Raw genomic sequence first — 23,291 nt, 5'->3', positions numbered from 1 at the left:
ATATGTTTTGTTGATCACATGCCTTAAACAAGAGCTGAATAGGTTCTCCCAAGTTAATTCTCTGTTAATTTGGTATTCTATTATACCCCAGTAAGTTATTAAATCAGATATGTGGCTGCCATTGCAGATTAGTGTTATTGTCACAAATAAGTGGTAAGGCTAATGATTGCCTTTTAGTACATGCTGTTATTTGACACATGCTACTCACTTTTCTGAAGTTACCATTCTGGGCACAAAGACATAATGCTTAATGGTCAAGAAAAACACAATGTGAATTCCAATATAAAAATATGTCTTATTTTCTATCAGTTAATGGAAGCAGGTAACTCATTAAAAGAATGTGTCTTTAATTGCAACTCGGTGTAATAATCCACGTCTAATTATTCTAACTACATAAATTTGTCCCCATCACCCTGTGCATACAACCCAATTCCATTCTGCAAAAGAGTTGACACCCCCAAATTTGAATACCTGCTTGATAGTGAAAGCACCAATATCTTCATTCATAGCAAGACCAAACTCTTTTTTTAAAGGACACTCCCTAGCTTTTGAAACATTAATTCACTTCATTGTATTGCCTGTAGTCTGTGCATTGGTGGAGTACTTTTGCACTGATCACACATCTTTGTGAAGGTTACAATCATAGGCATGCCTCTAGGAAATAAGTCCCATGGAATTCAGTGGGGCTTCTGAATAACTGTGCTCAGGATCATGCGGTTTCCCCAAGTCATGTCTCTACCTTGCATGCTCAGAGATCTCTAATGTGGTGAGATGAAGTCAGGAATGGCGGCTGCTATCATGGCCTAGAGATATCCCAGACCTTGCTAGGCTACTGTCATATAATGCTTCTAGAACAGGCCAAGAGTCCACCAGAAATATTTTCCACTGATTGAAACTGGATTTCAGCTGGGATTTAGGAAGTGGCACTGAGGTAGAGTGGGTGCAAACTTTGGAATGAGAGTTGAATATAGTAATATTTGATATATTGTATTTAATAGATCACAGGTAACATGCAGCTCTAACTGTATCTGTCAGTGCAGGTTATCTTAGTCGTCTTGAACATATTTAGGTTTATCCTAGCTTTTCCACTTGGGGACCTGGACAGTATGGTTAAAAAGTGGTGAATTTAGAATGTGGTCTAAAAACAACAACTGAAAAGAAAGTTAACCAATTAATATGCTCTCACATACACATGTCCTTTTTGTGGCAAGGCTGTATTGTTTTTAACACTCGATTGGGAGCCGTCCAGAGTGGCTGGGGAAACTCAGCCAGATGGGCGGGGTATAAATAAATTATTATTATTATTATTATTATTATTATTATTATTATTATTATTATTATTATTATTATTTTCCTCAATTTTAGATTCATCTTCCCATAATGTTAATAAAAGATAATGACACAGGCTAGCCTATTATTATTTAGTATGATGAAAGGTGGTATATGCACATATTAAATGAATGAATTATTATTCAGAAGTGATTTGTTTGGGCTGCTGTCTCAGAGTATGTGGAAATATAATGTCTTGCATTGTATTGTGCAAAAACTTTCCAGTTCAGACTTTACTCATAAAACTAATACAATACCAGCTTGGAGATGTCTGTATAATCTCATAAAACTTGGAACAGAGATACTTTGATAACACTGGCAGATAATACTATTATTAACAGAAGTGATAGATACCATTTAAGTAAAGCATGGATGCCACTCATATTTGGTAAAGCATTTAGCCAGTGCATGTCAATCACAGAACACTTTCCTCCTACTTTCACTTTTCAGTGAATAACTGTACATAATTATAATGATAGCTTTGAACAGCATCAACTCAGTAAGATAAAAATAACAGGTTTCTAACATGAACTAATTGCTCCATGCACTCTTGTGAAAGGTCAACACAGAATGCTTTCTCCAGCCACAAGGCATTCTCATTCACTTCAATGGAGGTGACAGTTGGGCCCAACAGTCTTCATGAAAATGTGCTGAGGACGTGGTGCTAAAAACACTGATATTAATGATGTGGAAGTTTATAAAATATGAACTTGGAATGTCTGGAATCATTTTCCCTTAAATGATACATCTATATGAGTTGTTCTTTTCAAATGAAATGGACTAGTCATTACTCATATGACCCAAGTGTGTTTAATTTCCCCCCTTTTTAATTCCGCCCCCCCCTTTCAGTACATTTATCAGTAAGTTTATGAAGCTTGGACAGTAATTCATTATGAGGTAAAAACAGTTGTTAGGGCTGTAGCAATTACTTAGAACATATATAATTCAAATTATTGTACCACCTGCCAGGGCCCCCAAATTCCATCATAAGAAGAAGTATCACAGCAAACCTTGGATGTTCCTTGTACACTCTTCTGATGGCTACGTTTGCCACAAGCTTAATAAAACTGGAGCCTAGTGGGAAATTTTGCCTACCACAATGACCCAACCAGAATCATATATTAATCACAATAATGAACAAGGTGAGATATATAAAGGGAGAAACATGCTAATCAGAAATATACAAGTTGAAACCCTCAAAAAAAAAAAAAAAAAAAAAAGGTAAGTCAGAGATGGTGTGAGCTGTAGTCTGGCACCCCATGGAAGGTCACAGGTTCCTCATCCCTGTGACACACGTTTAAGATCCATGATGATAGGATGGTGCAAGTATCTGTTTTGATATTATGCTTGAGCTTGGGACACTACTAGGCCTTGTAAACTCTTAAAATTCTCTCTCTTTGTTCTTAAAGGGTAATTTTGAAGTAACTCTATGCACATAATAGTTCAACTTGTTCTGCCAGCATTTCAAAAAGGGAAATCACATTTAACGGGAAATACTTGGAAGGCTGTATTTTGGCATTATATTCACTTCATTACGCATCTTGCAAAAATCATATCTCTTCTGTGGCACAACATCACACATTAACCATACCTCGCAGACAACCTGCTGATGTTACTTCCATCTGCAAATGAGAATGTAAAGGGCATAATTGTATGATTTAAATTTGCCAATTGATTCTGAAGCTCTACTACCAGCATGCGACAAAAGCTATGTGGAGCTAATCTAATCTGCATTATTAGATCAATTACCACCATTCAAGGGACTGCAAAAGGTACAAGAGTAAGAATGATACTAGTTTTCTCAATTCAAGGTACCTGTACCTGTCAATGATTTATTTATTTTCTAATCCTATCTTCTGTTGTTTATGCTCTGGTAACCTCTGCATTAGATTACCACAATGTATTGCACATGGGGCTGCCTTTTAAGAGGGTTAAAAAACTACAGATGCTTTTTGTGGCCATATTCTTGATCGGTGCAGAACAGTCTGGATATATAACAACAATTCTGGTATGGTTGTGCTGGCTACCAATGGTAATTGCTGGACTCAATTCAAAGTGCTGGCTCTGACCCATAATAAAGTCTTATTCAGCTGAGAACTCTGATACTTCAAGAACCACCTCTTCCCACATGAACCGATCATCTGAAGCTCTATGTTCCTCCTCCATGGAAAGTCCAAAGGGTGACAACACACGAACATACACTTTCAGGGGTGCCTCCTTGCTTGTCGAATGCTCTCCCCATCAGTTGAAGTGATTAAGAGACCTGTAGCTGAGCAGGAACTCAGTCTGCACAACAGGATCTACATGGCAATCTGCTGAGGGGCAGGTTTCCTAAAATTGAAAAGCCTATTACAAAAGCCTATATAGAACTGCTGGCACAAACCTCTTGTTTTTTTGGGACATTTGTAATACCCAGATAGCTTACAAAAAGCAATACTACAAACAAATAATTTTGCTATGTTGCTATTTATTTCTGCATTGAAATGAAGTATTCATGCTAATATATTTTGAAGGGAATCATATTATTCTTGCCCAGCATTTGCTTTCTAATATTTGCATTGGAACTTCATTAAAAAAACCAAAAAACCTCTAGTTTATGATTCACAATAAAAAAAATAAAATACTTGGTTGCTACTCTTCTCATCTAGAGGCTTTGTTCTGCCTCAAGTACTTTAAAACCTGTCAAAAGCTTTGTGGGGAAAATAAATGCTATCTGCAGTATTAAAAATGTTATCTCTGTGTGCAAAACATAGCTATAATTTGGCTCATCCTTCGGATAAACTCAATTGTGCTGCTCCACAAATGTATTTCCTGTATATAGTGAAGGTGACATTACTGTGCATTTAATGTATTGGGAAATCATTTCTATCATAGTTGTTTTTTTTTACACCATGGTGGTTTTAAAGCATTGAAGTTTCTTCTTCATATATGAAACCAGGTGTTTAAAGAACAGAGCATTTGATTTATTGGCCTTAATTTAAACTGAATCACTCCATTTTACAGATCCAGACACCTGTTCCAACATATGAAAATAGTTGAATCTAACTAAGACCTACTCACAGTAGATCCACTACAATCAATGGACTTAAGTTAGTCATTATTGAAAAGAACAAAACTATTTGCAATCAGCAAAATAAAAGCACCACATCTGAATAACTGTAAATGTGTGTCCAACATGAATATATATGTATATACAATATTCATTAAAAGATCTCTACTGTGGTTTTCATATGACATGGAACTTACAGAACTACAGAGCATCAATATGTTATGCATTTATGAAATTAAACGCCTGCAAAAGAGAAGTCTTTCAGTAAAGATCAATAATTATGTACTGAAAGGATTATTCCTCCCTCTGTAAAAAGACTTCAGTAAGCTTCCACTGCAGTTAAAGTTGTCTGGATTCCACAGTATGGGAAAGTGTTTAAAAAGTGCCAAACAACAACACCCCCCAAAAAAAACATTGGGGGTTGTTGTTGGTCATTTTGGAAGCCCTCTAGCTAGTTCACTGCGGCTTTTTTTAAATAAATAAATACATGACTTATGTATTCCAGTTTGTAAATACCTTTTGAACTATTAAAGCTGCCCCAAAGTTACAAATGGTTTCGTAACATTTCCCTAACAGAAAGTGTCCTGTCCAGGCTTGTTTATGCAACAGAGACTCCAAGGTTATCATAGTTTTCCAGCTTGATACATGCAGAGATAACAGTTTCAGGCTACAGGAACAGTGGTTTCCTCTACAGTTTTAAGCTGCTTTAGGACATTAAAAAAATTATATTTATTGATGCTGATTAAGGACCTGTCAAGAAGTACATTTGACGCAAGAGAGAAAACGGTGAAGCAAATAAACAAATCAAAGCACAAACACAAACAACTCAGGTGGATAGTGCAAAATATATGCATGTACATAGTTGCAACTGCAAGAAGATCAAACACATCCATTCTTAAGGAAATTAGCCCTGAGTGCTCACTGGAAGGACAGATCGTGAAGCTGAGGCTCCATTCCTTTGGCTACCTCATGAGAAGAGAAGACTCCCTGGAAAAGACCCTGATGTTGGGAAAGATTGAGGGCACAAGGAGAAGGGGACAACAGACGACGAGATGGTTGGACAGTGTTCTCGAAGCTACCAGCATGAGTTTGACCAAACTGCGGGAGGCTGTGGAAGACAGGAGTGCCTGGCGTGCTCTGGTCCAAGGGGTCATGAAGAGTCGGACACGACTAAACGACTAAACAACAACACATAGTTGCAAGAAAACAGAGAAGAAGCCTCTGTTTGCCCAGGTCATGTATTTATTTATGGTTATCCAGTTCTACCCTTTATCCTCTGGTTTCTGTAGAACACCACCCAGAATCTGACACTTTAATAATCCTCAGGATTTTGTGGTTTGGAAGAGGAATTTAGACAGATACCTTATTTGCTCAAAAGGTCTTCATACCCTTCAGTACGTTACAATAACAACAAAGAGCTGAAGTCTTTACCAATAAAGAGCCAGTGTGGTGTAGTGGTTAAGAGCCGTAGTCTCGTAATCTGGGGAACTGGGTTTGCGTCTCTGCTCCTCCACATGCAGCTGCATGTGACCTTGGGCCAGTCACACTTCTTTGAAGTCTCTCAGCCCCACTCACCTCACAGAGTGTTTGTTGTGGGGGAGGAAGGGAAAGGAGAATGTTAGCCGCTTTGAGACTCCTTAAAGGGAGTGAAAGGCGGGATATCAAATCCAAACTCGTCCTCCTCCTCCTCCTCTTCTTCTTCAATATATATATATCAGATTAAAATCCATTTTTTCACATCTTGCTGTAGAAAATACCACTTTTCAAAATACTGGATGGGATCCTCGGTCTTGTACCCAAATTGCCAAAACTCAAGCAGAGCCATAAACAAGCATTATTATTACTACTGTCATTAAAGAGCAAATTTGCTAGCTGAATGTGTTTCTCCCAAGTTCTGCCATCTGCACTAATGATTCTACACATTACCAGCTCTATTATCATCTTGAAGCACTAAGGAAAGTCATGTTCCATTTGCCGATCAAGGGCAAGTTATGCCCTGAGGATTGGACATGTGTTCATGTTTCTGATTTGTAATTTGTCACTTACACATCTGATTATCCTTGCACCAGAGACTAGCACTTAGTTATGTTTAACTCTTATACCTACATCACTTTTCTCCTTTATGATGATAATTCATCTTTGGCTCAGCACAAATAAATCCTTGAATTATCTTGCTCCTGCAGCGTTCATTGTGACAGATTTTATCGGCTAGGGTTTTTTAAAAAATCAAAAAATCAGCAAGATTACTTGGTCTTATCTTTTCCTGTGGTTTTCCTGGTTTCTTGGAACTCAATACTGAACCCTCCTGTTCTTTATGTTTGGTGGGAGATAAGTGCTAGTTCATTGAACATACATACTAATGCTGAATGTTGTACAATTTTAGCCAAGATCTCATGCAATATTTAAAGGATTTTCCCAAACAAATCTTCAGTATAAATTCTCATGAGGGAATCTAGGTGGCTTCTGAAAGTAGGAGTCAGGCATTTGGAAAGCCATGTGATAATAAAATAATTACCATGCTTTCCTTAGCAGTTTTTGGAACAGATATTTTAAGGACTGTGTGTTATTCTGCTTGACTGTTGCTGTTGTCATGACAGCACTAAATAAACATGTTTCAGTTTACTTTTCTTCTAGAAATACAGTATTTGAGATTTCTGCAGAAGGGTATGTATACTATTTTGGGGCCAGGTAGCTTTAGAACATGTTGGTAAGAACCAGAATCTTAGCCTGTCTTCATATGCTTAAAAGAATGAAGAAACACAAAGGATTTGTACTACTCCTATTCACCCCGAAGATGCACAATACAATGTTTCAGATTTTATCCTTGAACCATGTATATAGGAGTCTCTTCTACTTTCTGTCTTGTGTTTTCAGCTTAAAGACTTGTAGGTTATCACAGCAGCAGTTCTGACAGCTGAAGAGCCAAGTCTCTAAACTGAACAGTTACTTGCCTATGTGAAATGCTAGAGGGAAAATTGGATGAAAAGGTCCAAGCTATGCATATTGATCCTGTGTGTCTATAATATAGTTTTGAATGCAGCTGAAAGTTGTGGGATTGAGGGATGCACAGTAAATGTGAATAACCAATAATGTTAATAATTACCGTTTAATGTTGTGCTATGTTCAGCTAGTAAAAGTTTTATCTTCCACACCAAAGTGGTTTGAAGTCTTTACAGTCAGCCACCTCTGCTCAAGTGGAATTTTACAGAGCAGCTAATCTGCTGATCTCCTTTCCTTTAAAGTTTGCAACCAGGTGGCCTCGAGGCAACAATTGACTGGCAACATTCTAATGCATTTTAATAGGGTTTAATGTTAGGGGGAAATATTGATTATAGGACAAGCAATAAATTGAATCCTTCTCTGTGCAGGTTAGCCAAACTAGAATGTTTAAACCCAAATGTAACTTTTTATGCAGGGAGGGGAGAAACAGTCTGAGTAATAACCACCTAGACTCTAGAGGAAGAAGTATTAGTTTTGCATGCAATTATCCAACCAGTCAATGTTGCTGGTGGCTGGAAGCAATCCCAGATTGGGACAGGGTCAATCAGTTGATGATCCGTTTCTCAAGAGACAAAAGTAGGAGCTGGGCAAACAATCTGCAGAGAGAATACAAGAGGAAGCCCATGATCTTCAGCAGTGTTCAAGTACAGATTGTTACTTCAATTTGTTTATCTCAAGCACTTTCCAAATTGGCCAATCTACCAAGGCTACCAACCTGCCAGGTAACAACCTGGATTGATGTACATGAGCTCTTGAAAGAAATGCAGGTGAATACAAGACACTTGGAGAGAAGGGGTTACTTGGTCACTACTCTGACATTGTTCGCTTTTTACTATTGTGTTGAAGTAAATTTAATGGTGTGGCAAGTCACTGAGCAAAAATGGGTGGTGGAGTTCTGGAAAGTGATGAAACTCCTTTGCATCATATAAACACTCTGGCTCAGTGGCTCAATGGTAAGGGTGGGGGAGAAATTTGATTCAGTCCACATAAGAAAGTAAACCTCCCCAATACACACTATGAACTGAAATGCTGCCATCCTTCAAAATTCCCACTTTTCTGAATTTAGCAATGCACTTCTGCAGCTGAGTAATGTTTATTAAAATGCATCTATTAATTAAAATACCATTGAAACATGCATTGTATGGGAAGTTTGCTTCGCCTTTTAGGCAAAATGGAAGACTAAAATGTGTATATGAGGAGATATTTGCACTGATACTGATGAATTTTCATTAGGACCAGCTAGTTGGCTTGCTAGCTTGATATTGCAAACTGTTGCGTGTCGAGGTCCCCAAGCCACCCCCCAAATAACTCACAACGCACACTTAATTTTTGTTTAAGGTTTTTGGCATAATTTTGGCCACAACTTTATTTAAATACAAAACCGTGAGTGGTTGTTTAGGCATTGGTTAAGACTATCTGTCCCCCCGCCTGGGGACAGAACTGACTTCCGGGCACCACCGAAAGACAGTGCGGGGGAAAGCAAGTCGGGGAGAAATGGAGCTGAGTCACAGACCCTCACCTCTCACCCGCCTGCTCCCCGAAGGCTTGCCGGCCCTAGTCCCATTCCAGGGATTGGACGAAAAGATGGCAAGCCCCAGGATTCCTTTAACGGAATTCCCTTTCCGCAGCAACCATGGAGGGGCAGGCCCAGCCTATCCTAACCCCTCCATGGAGGGGCAGGCCCAGCCTATCCTAACCCCTCCTCCACCAATTTATAACCAATGCCTAACCGCAACCTTACAAGTTGTGACGATTTGCTACGCAGTAGGCAAAACCAAATGGCCCAGCCAATCTGCCAGATGGACAAATTCCTACCAGGCCCCCGCTCCAAGGCGGACGACCCCATGACAGGCATAGCAAGGTCAATGCAACAACCCCTTACTCTAGGGCGGGTGGGCGGGTGATCCGTTGCACACAGCAAAGAGAAATCTCCAGGCTGTGTGCAGAGTATTTAAACATTTTACCCCTCCCACCAAAATTGCAACATAACTTTTACCCCAGCAACCCAGTGAACCAATCACTGCCCCAGGCCATCTTTAGAGACCCTGCCTGGTAACAGAGGGGTGGCTCAGCAGACCCCACCGCAACACGTGCTCTCCATGAAGGAGAACACGCTTTGCGTGTCGAGGTCCCCAAGCCACCCCCCAAATAACTCACAACGCACACTTAATTTTTGTTTAAGGTTTTTGGCATAATTTTGGCCACAACTTTATTTAAATACAAAACCGTGAGTGGTTGTTTAGGCATTGGTTAAGACTATCTGTCCCCCCGCCTGGGGACAGAACTGACTTCCGGGCACCACCGAAAGACAGTGCGGGGGAAAGCAAGTCGGGGAGAAATGGAGCTGAGTCACAGACCCTCACCTCTCACCCGCCTGCTCCCCGAAGGCTTGCCGGCCCTAGTCCCATTCCAGGGATTGGACGAAAAGATGGCAAGCCCCAGGATTCCTTTAACGGAATTCCCTTTCCGCAGCAACCATGGAGGGGCAGGCCCAGCCTATCCTAACCCCTCCATGGAGGGGCAGGCCCAGCCTATCCTAACCCCTCCTCCACCAATTTATAACCAATGCCTAACCGCCAATCGAGCCCTTTACGCTCGCCGCCAACCACTCACAATCCCAACCCAACCTTCAACCTTGCAGTTACCGCATCCAACTGAACACCATTCCCCAGTACAGAGAGATGTACTCCATCATTGCGGTAAAGGGCCAGAGCCTTGAAGGTAATATCCGGGCGGGAAATAACCAACCCACCCAATTCCGCCACCTACTTACACACTGCGGAATTAATGCGCTTCCTGGCCCTTTCAGCAGCCTCGGTCGAGAAATGCCGTGCCAATTGCGCCTTTGCAGCAATTGTGACCAAAGTGTTTTAACTGTGGGTATTAAGGTCACCAATTTCCCCAAGGCTCTCTGAATCGTGGAGTGCAAAGTAAAGCAACCATAAGTTGCCACATCGTTCTCCCCCAGCTGAACCACAATTGCCATGGGGGGGCCATCCGAAAGCACCCTCTGCTTAATTAGCGGGATGAATTCGCTCCACTGCATTCTGCGCCTGGACACCCACAACACCTGCACATGTTGCGGGAGGCCAAGACCCAGTCCCCTTCCAGACTGCCTAGCTCTGATGCCAGCCCAGTAAACGATGCTGTGCCCCACAATCCAGATGTGGACTGGAACTAGAAACATGGGCAGGAAGGCAGAAATGGCGCCCCCAGTCCAGACTCATCAGGGAACTTGCCAGCTCAGTGCATGATGCTGTGGCCGACAATCCAAATGCGCACAGCTGCTCCTATGAAAAAAGGAATAACAGACAGGCATCAGCACAGGCATCATTGGCGATGCTTCCTGACATAACCTTTGTCAGCGTCAGACTTCCAATGACCCGTATTCAATGACCCAATGTCTACTAACAGGCCCCAGTGCACAGCCTTTGCAGCTGCACCTATTTGGAAGGAATGAGGCGTGTTCAGCGGTAGGCAAGCCGCAGGCTGCAATAACTGGCGCACGACGTAAGCAATTAGATGCCTGTCGAACCGGAACCCATTTCTGTGCACTAAGATCGTGCCAGCCCCCAGGGGAACGAAAAGCCAAATATTTCCGGTATCCAATAACAGGGCAAGGGCCCACCTCACCTGTGAATGGAAGCCTGATGGTGGCAACCCTGCTCACTAGGTCTGACTTAGAGCTCCAGACACTTATGACAAGCTCCAAAGCAGATAAGGAAAAGTCCTGAGGCAATAAGCCTCCAAACTCTCAGCCCCGCGCTGGCTCCAACACAATTTCCCCAACCCTCAGTACACCAAAATTACAATGGAATACTGAAAGAAGTCTCGTCTTGATCTTGAACCAGCCGACAAGTCTTAACTTGTTGCGGATACTGCATAGGTCAAAGATTGACCGGCTTCCTGCCTGCTGTCCTGTGAAGGTTGAAGCCCATTTCAACCTTCCGAGACCCTGCATGAAACACTTTTAGAAGGGTCTCTGAAAATTTAAAGCTTTACTCTAGCAGACATTGCAGCAGACTGAATTCTGATAGTTTTAACAGTGCATCCGATTTGCAGCAGGTGGGCGAATTACTGCAGGTCCTGCTCAGAAGATGGGGGCAGGTTCCTCTGAATGGCCGAGGACTGCCAGCTAAATTTTAAGAAATCAGACCAGGCCTTCTCATAAGACCTGAAAGCGGATGGGGAAACGTAAGCTACTGCTCCTCATAATTATTAATTGTTGCCAAGTGCCACAGGAGCTCCGGAAAAATCCGGCTATAGCTGGGCGTCCAGAGCCCAGGATCTGAAGCTCTCCAACTGAAAAAACGGGATAGAGCGACAGCGAAAACATTAGATGATCCCGAAATAAAGAGAGCAGAAACGCAATATTAAACCTTAAGCAGTGCGAAGACTCTGCCAGAGCACGAGGACTGTTTTGCCAGGACTCTCACACTGCTTGGTTATCAGACCAAGACAGACCTGACGGTACCTAAACTCCTCAGTCCAGATGTGTGCTGACACTACAATGGAGAAAACTCGAGAAAAGTTAGGTCACATGTGATTGCCTTGCCCTGCCAGGCTCAAGGCCACTGTACATGATGATGAAGGAACCCCGGGCCATGAGACCACCTGGCCAAGCAGGAATGGAAGGGGCAGCCTGGAGCAACCACCCTGCATGCAAAATTTAACTGACCTAGGAATGATAGGATCTGACAAAGCAACACTTGCTTCAGAGGAAGTATTACAAGAATAACATCCTTCAAGGCAAACAGCTTTTCCACAGGCAAGCAGATGTTTGAGCAATGGTATCCAGCTAGCCCCCAAATACGTTAAAAGGGGCAGTAGGACCCACTGTCCTCCACTGCCAACAGAACACCCAGCTCCTCAGGGAATAAAGGGGCGTCCAGTTAGCCTAAGCAGTGGCTGGTGTCACATGAACCAGCCAGTAAAATAATCCACATAACAATACCCCCAGTTAAACGAGTCTTGACTCGCAATGTTCAATCCAGAAAGGCGCTAAAGGACTCAGTGCTGCACAGCCTATTGAGCAACCCACTGGCATCACCTTATCAATATAAGGACCATCCAATTAAAGCCTAACTACTTAAATCTTGAGGGTGAACCGGCAGCAGCCTAACAGCCAATTCAATATCGCATAATGCCAACAAGGCACCACCTCCAATTTGTTGGTAAGCTCAACTGCCTGATCCAAAGATGCATATTTCACGGAGCAATTCCGGAGGGATAGCATCATTCACTGAGGTGCCTTTGGGATGCGATAAATATGGATCAGATGGAATTATATGGGGCTTTCTTAGGGACGATCCCCAAAGGGGATAAATGAAAATTGGGAATAGAAGGAGAATCAAGGGGATCCCACCATACGTCCCAATGCAAGCTGCTTCCTAACCTTCTTTCAGGCTACCACAGGTAGCTCTCTAACTGGCTTTTGAGTTGCTGTATTCTGAGCCACTGGCTGAAAAGCCAGAGGAATCCTGAAACCTTGGGAAAAACCCTTCCCACAAGCACAAAGCCACTGACCCATCTAGATAACCTTTTTAGCCAGGCTTTCAAGGGAGATATTTTTATGGAAATATGGGCAAGAGGTATTGAGTTATAGCTTGCCGGCTCCCGCTTGGGCAAGATGCCCTGCCTTGTGTTGCCACCATGATGTGTTAATTTACAGGGCCAACGCTGGCCAGAAACCCTAAAGAAGTCCCTTTAAACAAAGCTGCCACCGGGCCAGCTTCCTGCATACCAGCTTCAGGTTCTATTGCTCAGGGAATTTCCATTTGAATGTGGAGCTGCGCAAGTGGTCCACATGTCCCCGTCCCTGGGATCCTAGCGAGCTGAGGGGATGATGGCAGCCCTGCGTCTAACATTCCCCTCATAGTGTATTACCACTTATAGAATAGTGGGGTTGGAAGGGACTCCAAGGATCATCTAGTCCACTCTCCCACAATATAATAATAATAATAATAATAATAATAATAATAATAATAATAATAATAATAATATATTCCCCAGCCACTCTGGGCAGCATCCAAAAATTATATATTAAAATACAGTAATGCATCAAACATTAAAAGCTTCCCTAAACAGGGCTGCCTTAGATGTCTTCTAAAAGTCTGGTAGTAGACATCTGGTGGGAGTGTGTACCACAGGGCGGGTGCCACTTCTGAGAAGGCCCTCCACCTGGCTCCCTGTAACTTGGCTTCTCACAGTGAGGGAACCACCAGAAAGGCCCTCGGCGCTGGACCTCAGTGTCCGGGTAGAGTGATGAGGGAGCATGCAGCTGTCCCATACAGGGACCAATCCTGCAACCTAGGCATTACCGGCACCATACGCTGACCAGCTGAGCTATCCAGGATGATCCCTAAAGACCCGGAACAGCCTCACCCTGACCCCTGAAGAGGTCCAAGGTGATGTCTGAATCATCATCAGAGCCCAGGGATGATTTACCTGCAAGGAGGTGTAAGCATCATCCCTGCTCCGCTTTTTCCTGCCTCTGAAGACGCTTCCTTCTGGAAGAAGGCACTTGGGGCATCAGCAAGTCATCCTCTGCAGGAAAGGCAAGCTCTGGAGGTATCTGCAAGGGCCCTGCATAGTGTGCAAAAGAAAAAACCTAAACAATGTGAGGAACAGGTGAAACCAATGCTTTGTGCACCACATGGGGACGCTATTCAGGCCAGAAACACTGCCAGAGGCCATCAAATTATAGGGCCAAGCGGGCCAAGCCCTAGGATCACCTGCTAGGCCAGACATAAATGTTTCCAATGAGATAACAAACTCGAGGCAGCCCACCGCCTGTCCAGGTACCCCTGCTTGCCCTTTAGAGGGAAGCACCTCCTCAAGAAACCCAAAGTTCTTTTTGGGAGCAATATCACAAATGGGCCAAACTACCCAGCCACAAAATAGTCCAAAAGGAGCAGCTTGTTTTGCTTTGTTATAACAATGGCTAAGTGGGGGATATGAACCCTGTCTCCCAGGTCCTAGTCCTGCACTCTAGTCACTAAGCCACAATGGCTCGTCTCTAAAACGGCAGTCGCCACTATCAGGGAAAAACAAACTTGAAGAAAATAAACTTGTTCAAAAACAGCATAGTTAAAGAGCATACAAAGAGTGCTCATTGGAGGCACAAGAGCCCCTGGCTCCACTCTGTCTGCCTAAGATATACATTAGCAACAAGTGAGCCGCAAACAAACAGATAAATTCTTATAGAGAGACTGAGTCACATGTCACAGTGACTTAACAATTACTGTACTGCTAACTGTAGCAGGCTTAGGCTTGAATGATATGTGCAGGCCGAGCAGGCCGTGAAGGCCTCCCTGCTCTGCTCTCTGCCTTTTTTGTCTCATTGCAATATTAAAGGAACTCAAAATAGTGCTCCTGCCCAAGGCTAGATTAAAACTCGGCCAACAGCACTGCAATCACCCAAAATAAAGCCAACCTATGAGGATACTATAAACGAAAGTGATTCCAGGTAAGCTGGGAATTTACTGTACTGCTAACTGTAGCAGGCTTAGGCCTGAATGATATGAGCAGGCCGTGCAGGCCTCCCTGCTCTGCTCTCTGCCTTTTATAGTCTTATTGCAATATTAAAGGAACTCAAAATAGTGCTCCCGCCCAAGGCTAGATTAAAACTTGGCCAACAGCACTGCACGTACCCAAAATAAAGCCAACCTTTGGGGATACTATAAATGAAAGTGATTCCAGGTAAGCTGGGAACAGCCCTGGCTAGCCCCACAATTAAACAGGCAAAATGGGGAAAACCTCTTTGCAAAAGAAAGCCCCTAATGGGGGCTCTCTCCCTATTGGGAAAGGCAAGCCCAGGAGGATTATGCCCAGGCAGCACTCACAGGTACAGGGAGATTCTTCCCAAAGGGCAGGGTAAGGAGTGGGGTGGGAAATCAAACAGAAAAAAATGGGGAATTAAATTAATTAAGGGACTAGAGAAGACTAAAAAGAAGGGGAAAATAAAGAAATGTAACCAGACAATGAGAAGATCGCTCCACTGTCCTCCAGACAGTCCAAGTGCTCCAGGTGATCCGTTGCACACAGCAAAGAGAAATCTCCAGGCTGTGTGCAGAGTATTTAAACATTTTACCCCTCCCACCAAAATTGCAACATAACTTTTACCCCAGCAACCCAGTGAACCAATCACTGCCCCAGGCCATCTTTAGAGACCCTGCCTGGTAACAGAGGGGTGGCTCAGCAGACCCCACCGCAACACGTGCTCTCCATGAAGGAGAACACGCTATGTAGAAATGTGGAAAACTGAAATTAAAACTGAGTTCGAAGACTCTGTGAGCAGAGGTGAGTGCAATGAGGAAGACCACTTCAAGAGACAGGATTCTTAGAGGAACAGTTTGGAGAGCTTTGAAAGGTGATCATTGCAGGGCTTTGAGAGGATTGAGAGCGCTGCACCTGGCATTTCAGGGTGTTGACTTTTAGTCACTTCTGTCGGCCTTCTTGAAGGAATTCTAGGACAGTTGATATGCCAGTCTTAGTATGGTGGTGAACTTTTGCAGACCACATGTGAAAGGACTTCCAGGGGGCCTGGTAGATACACATGGATGGTCTTCTCAATTAGAAAAGAGTGTCTATCACTGCACTTGAGAGATCCATTTATGTCAGGCACTTCTGTTCAAATTCCACGCAGTTGCAACCAGGTGGGATCTGAGATAGTATGTTCAGTTCAGCGGGTGGGCAAAGTGTGGGGAGATGGCTGTTGGATCCAGTTGCTGCCTATTGGATGAGGCTTTGCATGCCATGGTAGAAGCTGTAACGTCATAGCCAGGCAACATTTCAGCCATTGAGTTGCCAGGGGTGGCTGGAGGATCCAAGACTCCCAATTGGAATATAAAATGCATTTGTGAATTATCATTGCACCCCAAACATGGAACCATTGAAAATCTTTGCTAAGGCTGCAATCCTAACCTTACTTACTTGGGCGTAAGTCCCACTGAATTCAGCAGGACATACTTCTGAGAAGACAAGGTTAGGATTGCACTGTAAGATAGGCATTCAAATTTCACACACATGAACTTCTACTGTGAGATATCTGTCCGTTTTTGAGGGAAGCATGAAAGCAAAGAGGGAGGAGCAGCAGAAGCTGCCTCAATTCAATCTTTCACCCACTTGTGCCCCTCAAACAGTTCAGGATTTTGTTCAGGGTATACAAATATCAAGCATACAATATTTGATCATTTTTCTTCCTTCCCCTTTGGGAGCATTTCCAATTTATATTACTTTGATTTTCCTCCACCATCACAAGCACACATGCGTGCGCGCGCATGCGCGCGCACTTGCACACCCACACCCACACCCACACCCACACACCCACACACGAGTCCTCCAACAGTCTAGGAGAACTGTATATTCTGATGGGTCTTCAGCAAAACAGCCTTGAAATAATACTTAATTTTTTCTCCACAGAAGTGAACAGATGGTCTCACACGAGCCAGTGTAGTATGCATGGAATAAATGTGTTAAGGTGAATGCGGAGAGAGAGCTCTCATTCTCCTTCAGTAATTGACAGGTCTCCAAAAGGCCCATTAAAGGTAGCTAAGTCCATGTTCAGAGGTTCCTAAACCAGTTCATGCAATCTGTAATTACTTGTTAACATAAGCCATTTACAAAAGGGCCAAGTGATTTCCATATAAATTAATGCAAAAAAGTACTTCTTCCAAAGAGAAGCAGTTGTAGAATAATTTTAAAATTCAGAGAGGAAAGAAAAGGCAGGCGTGTGAAATTAGTAGCCGCCGGCTGACAAACCTCTTTTGCATTTTAAGCAATTATTGATTTGCTGCAGCCACACAGGACAAAAGGAAGCACTGATTTATTTGTGGTCTAAATCATGATTTAGTCTGACTGCCCCCCTCAGTGTATGTTCATAATTCAGTGTTTTCTGCCAAGTTCTGACTGGACTATGTTTCATTTGAAGTAATAGAGAAGTTATTTCTTTTGCGAGGCCTTAGCTATGTGTGAATGAGACACTGACTTAGAAAATGTGACTAAATTGTACCTCATCCTTCACAAGTATAGATATGGACATTATAACTTTATTAGGTGTAATTGAAGAATTCAGCAAAGTTTCAAGGTATAAAATCACTGTACAAAATCTGAATATCTGAGCTTTAATTTAAACAATTTTTCTAGAGTTACAAAGTGGTATAAAATTGCATGGAAATATTCTCCAATCAAATATTTGGCTAAATGGATATTGTAAGATCTAACCGTGTTATCAAAGTACAGTCATGAGAAGCTGATATCTGAGTTTACAAGGGAATTAAAACATTGCTCCCAACTGAAAACATATTGACTACAAAAAATGTCCGTTTTAAAAATGATAATCCTCTCCCCGCCCTATATTTTTTATTTCTGAACCTACCATGATGAGTCAACGCTAAAATTCTCTTCAGCTGGCAAAACACATTTATGGATTTTATTTAGGAAAATAAAAGCTTGCGCATGTCCATAGAAACCTTATTTAGAGGAATAAATGAAGGGCTAACTGTTCTATTGATTACAAATCACTATGAAGCTGCCATGTTGGCCCATTTTAAAAATCACAAGAATTGCTAGCTTTAAAACAGATTAACATCTCAATAAGTTTAAATAATATTTTGAGGGATTTTACACAACATGATAAATAATTTGTTGTCTGCGTTTTTTCAGTTGATTTAGGACGAATGTGATGCGCTGAATCAAAAAAATCACATTGGTTTTGCTCAATCAGGTCAAGTTTTTGAGCTATGGCCACATGTCGTTTTTATATGTTTTTGTTCACATGTACGCTTGTGTGGAGCATTTTAGAAGAAGTTGGTGGGGGTAAAATGCCATGTCGAATAATTGTTTTGATTGGAAATGATTATTTTAATGACAAGAAATATTCAGGTCTGATAGTTCTGGGTGATTATGTCGAAAAGGGATCAGTTTGAAGTCATAAAACCTCGAAATCTTCCATAAATTGGTGCGGCAAAACATAAAGTTGGGGGATCAAAACTAAGTTAATGGGGCAGCCGCCCCACGAAGTATCCTGATCTTCAATCAGCACGTCATCCTGTAGCTCATTGTGATGAAATTCCAGTGCCTATCTTCGGAGAACTTCCTGACATTAGTGACGAAGATGCCTCCAGTGTTGAAGAACATGAAGAAGAAGAAGTGGTTCTTGAAGATGATGCTCCACATCCATTTTTCCAAAAGAAGTTGAATGATCTAGTTCGCGACCTCAGCTTGTCAAAGGACTCTGCCGAACTGTTGGCATCCAGATTGAAGGAAAAAAACCTCCTCTCTGACAGTGCTCGCATCAGCTTCTTCCACAACAGGCATCAAGAGTACCTCCGTTTTTTCTCGGAAGAGAAGGACTTGGTGTACTGTGCAGATATTGCGCAGGTTCTGCTCAAGCTTGGAGTGCCACAGTACGAACCCAAAGATTGGAGACTGTTCATTGACAGCAGCAAGCGATCACTGAAATGTGTTCTGCTACACAACGGCAACCAGTTTGCCTCTATACCCCTGGCTCACTCGAGTACACTGAAGGAGAACTATGAAGCGGTGAAGTATGTGCTGGAGAAAATTGGTTATGATCAGCATAAGTGGTTTATTTATGTTGACCTGAAGATGGTGAACTTTTTGTTGGGACAACAGTCTGGCTTCACCAAGTACCCATGTTTTCTGTGCATGTGGGATAGGGATAGTAGGGACTGTGCTCAGCATTACACGAAGAAGCATTGCACTGGCCTGTGCGGGAGGAATTGGTGCCTTGCAAAAAAGGAACGTCATCAACGACCCTCTGGTGGACAGAGACAGAATACTCTTCCCACCGCTGCACATCAAGCTTGGCTTAATCAAGCAGTTCACCAAGGCTCTGGACAAGGATGGTGACTGCTTCACTTACTTGTGCCAGGCTTTTCCAGGATTGACCATGGAAAAGTTGAAAACTGGCATCTTTGACGGTCCTCAGATCCGTTAGCTCATCAGAGATCCAGAGTTCAGAAACTCAATGAACGAAGTGGAACTGGAAGCGTGGAAGGCATTTGTTCTGGTAGTGAAGAACTTTCTTGGCAACAATAAGGCCAGAAACTACGCAGAACTTGTCAACAACATGCTGACTGCTTTCAGAAACCTGGGCTGCAACATGAGCGTCAAGATGCACTACCTATTTTCACATATGGACCGGTTTCCTGAGAACCTGGGTTCAATGAATGACGAGCAGGGGGAGAGATTCCATCAGGACATGAAAGAGATGGAGACCAGGTATCAGGGTCGCTGGGACGCAGTCATGATGGCTGACTACTGTTGGACTCTGTAGAGAGACCTCCCTGCCGCTGAGCATTCCAGGAGTTCCAAGAAACGAAAGTTCAAGCCCTGAAGTTTGAAAAATGGTGAAGCAACATGCAATTTACGTGTACTTACCTTTATCAATGCCCACCATTCAGTTTACAGTAAACCTGACCTGATGGAGAGAAACGGATGCCATTTCCTAATTCAGCCGTGCAAAAATACCCTTAATCAGTTGTAGAAATCTAGACAACATTCAAAAAGTAAAAAATTGTTGCCCAGTGTAATCAGATCAATTCTATGCATGTTGGCTGTGTACAATATTTGTTGTAAACATAAGAAGAAAAATAGTTCAGGTCTTTAACCCCTTATAGCACTTTTTTTTATAACAGTGAGATAAAAGAATATTTGCTTGAAAATCTTTACTTATCGAAATCGCATGGATTTATGGAGTTTAGGAAATTATTGAAAGAAGGCACGTTCACATTTCCCCCAATATTTGCAACCTAGAAACAATGCTCATACTTTAGTTGTTAAACAAGGGCCCCTTCAAGAACTTTATGTTGAAAGAAGACTCGGCATGATTACTAAGCGGAATTTAAAATATCATTACGAATTCAAAATGTAAGATAATTCCTATCTATCTAAACGGGAAAGAGGCAGTGCAGAGAGAGACTTGGTTATGGGATAATATGCCACAAAACACCATCAATGTAAATCTTAGAGAAAGTTTCTATGAAGTGATTTTTGAAAGGTATTTTACACCAACATACCTCAGTCTACTATTTCTTTTCAATATGGTGCTGAACAAAGCAGTACTGTCTAGTGAAACTTTTAGGTGATCATGTCACAGCACCCACAGGTAACATGTAACTTAGCCTCCAAATGATTAGTAGCATTAGGGATGAGCCATGGCTGGGTTGAAGAGCACCTACATTACATGCACAAGGCCCAATGTTCAATCCTTGGCATCTCAAAGTATGGTAGGAAAAGATTGCTGAGCACCAGAAAATCACTGCGGGTCAGTAAAGACACTGCTGAACAAGGTGGACCAATGATCTGTCTCTGTATGAGGTGTTTTCTGGTGTTCTTAGGATGTTGTTCCAAGTAAGGTCAGATTGAGCAGGAAAGCCCTTCTATTTTTTGAACAATGGTTTAGATAATGGTGGCCAGACTCAGCCCTCCAGATGTTTGGGGACTACAACTCCCATCATCCCTAGCTAACAGAACCAGTGGTCAGGGATGATGGGAATTGTAGTCCCCAAACATCTGGAGGGCCGAGTTTAGCCACCACTGATTTAGAAGAAAGGTTCAAGACTGGCAAATGGGCCTGGAAGGGCTTTGCCTTCCAGCTGTTTAAACCATTCAGCAAGGACATACTGCCATCGCCAACAGCAATACTGAATATGGTTTGCCACAGATTCAAGCAACTCAGCTTAAAGAATAAGCTTATCTTTGTGTTAAAGATTCTCAAACAATTGTACAATGAGATTGTTTCAATGCTATTGCAGTCCCCCCCCCCCCTTTTGGAATATAAGCGACTGTAAGCCACTCTTGCTATTTTCTTCCTGCTGACAACATAAAAAAGTATCATATTTAATTCACAGGGCACTTCATCTTTTATATGTGCTTTCTGTTGTGAACTGTTCTATTGTACCCATATGTATGGCTGATTTTTATGATTTGAGGTGGGGAGAGTTCTCCATTCATATCCATTTTATTTCCTAATAACTATGCAGGCAAAAGAAAACTTAGAGTGATGACATTTGAAAGGAGATAAACTCCCAAGTGATTTGTAGAAAGCCCACTTAGTTTAATGTGACAGGCAGCAATAACGAGGCAATTCTTATTCACTATCAAGACTTCCAAATGTTTCTGCAGAGAACTTAGGAAATGAACATAAAGAAAGCTTTAAGAGCCCAACACTTCAGATGAAATTACTGGGGAATTTATTGAAAAATGGATAGTATTCTGCAATAAGCATCACTCTGGTGCTCTTGAGCATCTCTAATACAAATTAATAATAAACTGAGTTTGTGATGCTGAGGAAGGCCTCGCTCAACGGGGTGCTGCTATGGATGTCAAAAGTGATCCATCTCCCAAAGTACTTTCCCACTGATATCAAAATTACAAGTTTGCAAGTGCCTATAAGACTATGTTTTGGTTGAAATTATTATTTCAGCCCCAATCAGTGGGATTGAAACATACTTTGTACTTCTTACACTCCAGTGGAAACTAGAGGAACAGCAAATTTTGAATCTGTAAGGTTGGTAGGACATACTAATGGATTCTCACTTTTCAAAGAGTAGTGGTTGGGTAGGTGGGTCTGCTATGCTCTCCTGACCTTTCTCCTGGCTGGGTTGCTCCATACCAGCATGGAGATGGGGAGGGGAGAGGTGATAGTGAGGTTGGTGTGGTGCAAATGCACCAGCAGGAACACTAGATTGTCTCCACTGGCACATTTGCACTGCACTGATCTCACCGCTGCTTCGCCCTCTCCATCCTAGTACGTTGCAGCAACTTAGCCAGAAGGAGGTCAGGCGAGTGGCACAGCCCCACCACAATCAAAGGACATCAAAAAAAGGGAGGAGAGGAACCATTGTTAATGTCTAAGTAACTGAACATTATTCAGGTAGTTGCATGGTCTGCTGCCTTGACAGCCACATTTGTGATCTTGCCTTTATCTGCTGCAGTGATCAAGTTCCCCAAATCTCCCCAGATCACCATTGCTACAGATGGAGAAAGGCTTCCTGAAGAATTACCATATTTACAGTAACTGTGTGATCTTATGCATGTCCACTAACAAGTACTACTCTCAGAAGTTCAAGCTAGCCTCTCTGTCTATTGGGATACATTTCCTGGTGGAAAAGTGAATTTAGCTAAGGCATTAGTGATTTGTGTCTCTCTCTTTTGGTACATACTAAAAGTATTAGCTTTCATACATTGCCACGGGGAACGCTTGGTCAAACAGTGAGTTAACTGACTTGTTTATCACTGAAAAGAATAGGATGGCTTAGGATTTTAGATGCCTATGCTAAATAGCTCTTAGCATATGATTTCTGGAAATGGAAATGTTGTATTGGTAGAGAATCTAAACACTGAACTTTTAAAGAGAGACACAAAGAATATCACTTTAGGCTGGGAACATTCCTTTTGTAAGGTTCAACAAGCTTTATTCCATTTAAAGTTTTGGTGTATAAAGTCAACATTTTTATTTAATTCAGATGTAAACCATATGCAAATACAAAATTATCATGCTAGTCATATGGAAAATTCTAAAAGGATTGCTAGCACTGAGATTGGAAGTCGCAAAAGAGGATTAAGCACGTTTTGATTATAAATTGCACATCCTGAAATAACTCTGTAATCTCCTTATTATTTCCATTGCCCACATTTTCAATGAAGAAACAGGGAGATAATATTTTTCCTTTTCTGTATTTACTTTGCAACTAATTTAAGGGCTTTTTTTTTGCTGTTTACTTTTTGCTGAGAAAGAGGCATGCCAAGCGAGCTCTTTAAGGAGAACATGGAAAGCAATCCAGAAGCTCATCTGGCAATTGTAGATGAATGGGAGAACAGGCTGAAACACAGGCACAGAGCAAAGAGAAGGACTGAAAGAATCAACAGGGGATCCAATATTTAT

This window comes from Podarcis muralis, chromosome 4 (genome assembly GCF_964188315.1).
Source record: "Podarcis muralis chromosome 4, rPodMur119.hap1.1, whole genome shotgun sequence".
In the NCBI taxonomy this organism is placed as follows: Eukaryota; Metazoa; Chordata; class Lepidosauria; order Squamata; family Lacertidae; genus Podarcis; species Podarcis muralis.
The sequence above is the reverse complement of the archived record's forward strand: the minus strand, read 5'-3'. Positions refer to the sequence as shown.